This window comes from Gracilinanus agilis, chromosome 1 (assembly GCF_016433145.1).
Source record: "Gracilinanus agilis isolate LMUSP501 chromosome 1, AgileGrace, whole genome shotgun sequence".
In the NCBI taxonomy this organism is placed as follows: domain Eukaryota; kingdom Metazoa; phylum Chordata; class Mammalia; order Didelphimorphia; family Didelphidae; genus Gracilinanus; species Gracilinanus agilis.
In genome coordinates this window covers 707,528,236-707,535,198 of record NC_058130.1, presented here as the reverse complement: position 1 = coordinate 707,535,198, position 6,963 = coordinate 707,528,236, and positions in this window count along the sequence as shown.

The following is a 6,963-nucleotide window of genomic DNA, read 5'->3' as shown; positions in this document are numbered from 1 at the left end:
AGCACACATGAACATGTGGATATTTTTGTCCAGAAGACCAATAGCCTTAAAGTATCCTTCTCCCTCAGCAGGAAACTCAGACTTGAGGCTCTTGAAATAAGTCCCTGGGTTTTTCCATGTTTTTCTAGATGTGGTGAAAATTTATCATACCAGTACAGAACTTCAAGATAAATAATAGGTTTATTGAGAGGAGGCCCACCTAACAATAAAGGGGGACCCTGATCTCATCAGAACCAGAGACCCTGAGACTTAGAAGATGGCCTTTTTTATAGAGAGAAATCTTATGACATAGTGTCAATGATACAAAAAAAAAAAAAAAGAAAAAGATGCTCATATCTTTCACATAGGGGTTCTTAATTAGTGACTTAATCAAGTGCTGATTAAGCAAGTGAATGCAAAAGAAGATTACTTTGGAGGGTAATTAAGTCTATTATTATTGTTGACCTTTTAAAGGCCTTCGCACTATTGGTGTCTTTTACTGACAATATTAGGAGTCAGCAGTTTGTAGAAACAAAAGTGGCCCTCCTCCTGTGTGACTGAGGTTGTACCCAAAGCAGGCCTTCCCCTCCTTCCTGACTGTCTTGAGCTTGCACCCAACAGGGTAGGTGGTCTTAGTAGTAACTTTTGGTTTGGGGCTTAAGGTCAAAAGATGTAAACAAGATTTGATACCACTCTAAACTGTAACTTTCTTAGCTAATCCCTAGAATTTTATAAAGCAAACTCTATCACTTTTAATATTAACTCAAAACTAATGATTGTGTTATTAAAATAATCATAAAGGCTAATATTATTATAATCATAAAAGGGGTAGGAGGTTTCACACTCACATAGATAATTGTTGTCTTTTTTCTCTTACCTGTTTGTTGTAGACATAAGAAGGCATGGCAGATAGCACATTACTCAGATGAAAAAAGTTAGAATTTTATGGTGAAGGGTAAAGTAGAAGATAAAAATTGAAGTCATTGGATGTCAGGCAACACCAGAGGGGAACAGAACAGACACACACTTTGGTACACAGGAGGGGTTCCTATCCAGATCTGTAACAGCAGGAAAGCATGGCCAGAGGTTGAGGAAATGGAGGTCTGATTCTTGGTTGGAGGACAGGAACTGCATGCTCTCCAGTCTAATAATAGTTAGCAGATAAGGGCTGCTCCCCTGGAATGAGTTTAGCTTCTACATATTCAGATATTCTATAAGTATATCTAGCCTATGTGGTAAAAATTTTCTCTTAGAATAATCATTTTGGATAAATAAAGTCACATTTTCCAAGCCAAGTAATTATTTAGGTTTTATTGGAAGGGGGCCAAGTCCTCCAATAAAGCTGGACCTCTATTCTAAGAACAGAAGACCCAGAACACTGGAAGGAACTGAATTATATACTCTTAGAATAAGATTCTGATTTTTCCATATTAAGTACATAAGATTATCACAAAATCAATCATGCCTTCAAAGGTTAGAGTCACCCAATAACAACCCTCATTGGTAAATTAATCTAGGAAACAACCCATATTTGTCCATAGATTAGGTCATGTAGGAAATACCCCTTATTTGGTAAGATAGATCTTTTGATCATTACCTAAGAGTCACTTGATGGTGGTCAGGGGGGAGAAGGATGTTACTTGGGCCCATTCACCCTGAATAAGGATGGGTGGTGATGATCAGTTTCATATCTGGTTATGAAACTCAAGGTTAGGCATCCTGACATATAATGGATCACAAGTTAGGGTGCCTGATACAGCAATATTAAAGGGTGGGGCTGGCACAAAAGCCTTGCAAAAGCAGTTATTTTCTTAATCCAAAACCTTAATACTTATAGCAGAATATTCACAAAAACTTGCTAAACTCATGACTTATGCTAACTATCTTAGAATTACAATTATGATTATCTCAAGACTACTGGGCAGGGGATTGTTTTCTCACACCTAACAAAGGGATGGAACTGAACTTAGAACAGCTCTGAACATCCTATACGAACACCAAGTCCAGTTTCCTTCCCCATGAGTAGGATTTCTAGTACCTAAACCAGATGTGATTTTTCCAGCTTGAGTGAGAGGAAGAGCTATGGATCCTAGATGATCAGGCAACTGAGGGGAAAGAAATTTTTAGAAGCAACATCACAGGTGAGTGAGTGAGAATTTTTCCTTTAGTCTTTCAGGCATTAAACACATGCTTTTTAAGCACCTGTTGTCTGTTTAGCTGGTCACTAGAGAGAGTCCAGCAGACAAAGTTCATAGTTAGGAGACGGTTATTGGAGAGATCACTGAGTAGATGAAGATTAGAAATAAGAGAAATAAAGCCTTTAGAATGATATAGGCAAAGACTGGAAAATAATAGACATCTGATATAATTATATTTAGGATTTCTGATGCCTTTAGGTTTTCTTCAGCTCTGCCAAACTGGCCTTTCATCACACAAAATACTCTATTTCCTGTCTCTGTGCTTTTATCCTTTGTATTATCTGTCTACCCTGCCTGGAATTCATTCACTTATGACCTCTGCCTTTTAAAATCCCTAGTTTCCTTAAGAGCTCAGCTCATATGTTACTTCCTACATGAAGCCTTTCCTGATCCTCACCAGCTATTAGCACCTCACCTCAAAAATTACTTTGAGGGAGCAGCTGGGTGGCTCAGTGGATTGAGAGCTAGGCCTAGAGACAGGAGGTCCTAGGTTCAAATCTGGCCTCAGACACTTCCTTGCTAGGTGATCCTGGGCAAGTCACTTAACCTTCATTCCTAGCCCTTACTGCACTTTTCTTTTGGAACCAATACACAATATTGATTCTAAAATGGAAGGTAAGGGTTAAAAAAAATTTCTTTGAGTATACTTTGTATATCTATATGTGTCTATGTTATCTCCATTGTTGTCCTGGCAAGGACATGAAACAAGTCTGTTGTTCCTCAGATTCCCCTTGGAGCCTTTCTTATTGATTGGAGGAATATTTATTAATCTATCAGTCCCTATATAAAGTGACCATCTGTAAGGACAAAGTGACACACACTTTGGCCATTGATTTCACAAAATCTGTTTGGGCCCAAGCAGAATAAGTCTACTTACTTCCACATGACAGCTTTTCAGAATTTTAAGACAATTGTTGTCTTCTCTTCCTGAGACTAAATCTCCTCAGTTCCTTCAACAAATCTTCATATGGCAAAATTTCAAGTCCTCTCACCACTCTGGTCAGCTCCTCTGTTTATGATTTTACTTATCAATGGGTTTCCCAAAATGTCGAACTCAGAACTTAATGAGGTACTTCAGATATAGTCTGGCCAGAATAGACATGGCAGGATTCTGACCTCCCTAGTTCTATAAAAATAAGATGCTCAGAGACCCTTATTGGTAAAGATCTGGCTTTATTGTGTCAGAGAAATCACAGGGCCAGAGGTGTGCAGGTTTCTTCTCAGTCCAAAACTTGAGACCCCATCTTGTAAAATACACATACATTTATAATTTCCTGTCTATCTCCCACCCCCCATCCCCATGCCAGTAAAAGGTGTTCAAGAAGTCTTGGATACTATTCTGAGACCTGCTAGGTCTCTGAGACCAATTCTGGACCTGGTAGGTCCACTGACCTCCATGACCCTTAGTTTTTGTTTTGTTTTGTTTTGTTTTTTTTGTAACTTCCTATATGAGGTAGTTTGCTCACTTTTTTTTTGGATTGACAGACACACTTTGGATGAACATAGTAACTTACTCATGATTAATATGCTAAAAATACACTTAAAACTACTCTAACAATACACACACTTTAAATTATAACTCAGGTATTATCTTGGGACTACATTCTTAAGCTGGTCACATACACAGACTTTTGCCTAGGACTAATTTCTTACTATAAATCACACTTACATTTTTAAAAAATTCTAACCATTGATTAAGCAATTAATTATTGATTTTCTGGTTACAGTTCTAGGCATTATTCTTCTATGAATATATCTTAATGTTACATTAACTTTTTTGTATGCTGTATCTCACTCTTATTTTAACTCTTACCTTTCATATTAGAATCAATGCTATATATTGATTCCAAGGCAGAAGAGCAGTAAGGGCTAGCTAATGGGAGTTAAGTGATTTGTCCAGCGTCACCCAGCTTGGAAGTGTCTGAGGTCAAATTTAAACCCAGGACCTCCCATCTCTAGGCCTGGTTCTCAAGCCATTGAGCCACTTAGCTGCCTAACCATATCTCACTTTTAATTCACATTAAGCTTGTGGCTCATCAAAACCTCTAGCTTTTTTTCTATATGAACTGCTGCCCAAGGACATCTCCCCTTCCCTATCTTTATTTAATTGTCTTTCTGAATCCCAATGTTGGACTTAATATTTTGTTATAGCCAAAAAAGCTTATAGAAATATTATAGCTTATAGCTTATAAGAATATTATGGCCAAAAAGCTAAACTTGGCAATTAAGCAGGGGGTTTTGGATAACGTTGTGCCCAAGCGGGTCAGTTATCTCTTTGGCTTAAGCAGGGCAGTTATTTCTGGCTGACAGCCCAGGGACACAACTCCTAAACGGAACAACCTTGAAGATTAAGAATCATGTCCTGCAGCACCTAAAAGCATCCCCTACTCCCTCTATCTAACTATTAGCTCACCCTAAGACAAAGGTACCTATATCCTAGAAACATATATATTCCCTCTTCTGAATGCATGCTTCGGGACTCTCTTTGATGAGTTTCCCCAGTGCGTACTGGCAATAAAGCTTTCTCCTGCTTTGATTGCATTGTCTCGTGTGTTCCTCTGGAGGCCACCCATTTTGAACCCTAACAATTTAATTCTATTCTGAATGGGAGTTAGGAAGATCTAAGTGCAAATCCCACCCCAGGTGCTTATTGGTTGTGTGACACTTGGGCTAATCACTTAAATTCTTTGTGCCTCAATTTATATACCTGTAAAATGTAGATGAAAAATAACATGCCTTATAGTGATTCAAATGAGATCATATACATGCAAAGTGCTTTTACTCTGAAAACCTTAAAGTGTTATATAAATGCTCACTATCAAATCATTCCTACTTGTCAAGATATTTTTGGATCACAGTTCTAACAATCCAGTTCATTAGCTATTGTTCCTGGTTCCATGACAGTCAAAAATTTTATAGGCATGCTATATATACATGTTAATCCAAACAACTGAGAAAAATATTGAAATTAAAAGAGTCAAGGACAGAATTGTGATTCCCTCCAGACTGACATTGGTGAGTCAGTACTCTTTGGCCTTGGTCATTCAAATGAAGTCTAGTAATAATGTTAATTTTTACAAAATTAGTGAATATGGCATGTTCTCTCACCACAGTTTTCCCTACTCTTTAATGGTGTGTCTGGAATTTTACCACAATGCCAAGTCAAGCTGTGGTTTGCATATTCCACATCTTTTTGGAAATTAGAGAATGAGCCTATCTCCCATCTTGAGGTACCTGTCTTGTTAACCATGATTCCTCAGAAATTACTAGTAGCAAGTCAATAGTCACTTGGGGAAGTTGTTTTAAGTACCATGGGATGTAATTAGTCTGGAACAGTTGCCTCAAATTCACCTAGGATCGTGATGGTGAACCTATGGCACACATGCCAAAGATGGCACACAGAGGCCTCTCTGTGGGTATGCTTAGACCCCTGGCTTGGCCAGCTGGGAGGCAGGCTCCACCCCCAGATGCAGGGGGTGTGACATTCTAGCCTCTTTCCACCTCCTGCCTCTCCTCACCATTCCATTGAGCACTAAGCTCTTCCTTTCTAGGAAGAGGATAAAGACCTTTCCATCAAGCAGAAGCCTTGGGTTAATGGGAGTAACACCACTGAAGTCATTTGCCATTTCCTTTTCCAGCTTATTTTACAGATGAGAAACTGAGACAAACTGGGTTGAGTACATAGCCTCAGGTTACACTTCTAATAAGTGTCTAAGGCTGAATTTGAGCCCAGGTCTTCCTGACTCCAGATCTAGTATTCTATCTACTGGGCTATGTAGCTGCCCCCTTGAAAATAGAAGACCTTGGTTCAAATCCTGGTTCTGCCACTTACTTTATGTATAACTTGGACAATATACTTAATCTTCCTGGTTTTAGTTTCTTCATCTGTAAAATGAGAGTGGTCGGACTAGTTTATATTTATGACTCCTTTCAACTCTAAATCTATGATTCCACTATTGTGCTGAAAGGAATAATGAATTGGAGGAATTCCATGTGACCTGGAATGATCTCCAGGACTTGATGCAGAGTGAAAGGAGCAGAACCAGGAGAACATTGTACACAGAGACTGATACACTGTGGCACAATCGAATGTAATGGACTTTTCTACTAGCAGCAATGCAATGATCCCTAACAGTTCTGAGGAACTTGTGAGAAAGAACGCTATCCACATCCAGAGAAAGAACTGTGGAAGTAGAAACATAGAAGAAAAACAGCTGCTTGATCACATGGTTCAATGGGGATATGATTGGGGATGTAGACTCTAAATGATGACCCTAGTGCAAATATCAATATGGAAATAGGTTTTGATCAATGACACATATAAAACCCAGTGGATTGCTTGTTGGCTATGGGAGGGGGGTGGGAAGAGGGGAGGAAAAGAACATGAATCATGTAACCATGGAAAAATATTCTAAATTAATTAATTAAAATTTAAAAAATCTATGATTCCATGGTCCCTTAATGTAGGTGTTCCCCAATGGTCTGTCTTTGTGGGGAAAAAACTGAAGAAATCCCTTTTCCAAGAAAGGGGTTTTAGATGCATAACAAAGATCCATGAAAAAAATTGCCCAAGGAAAGAAAGGTCAGAGATCTGATGATGTAGAGAGAAGTGTCTATCTAAGATTAAACCTTTCTACATAACAGAGTTTTAATAGGAGAAAACCCAGCTACAAGGTCAAAGATTCAGACAAGATCAAAACCATCTGAGAGTACATGAGAAATATTGTAAATCTAATGCATGTGGTTGGCAATTCCAGCAGACATCAAGTCATGTTGAAAATCAGAA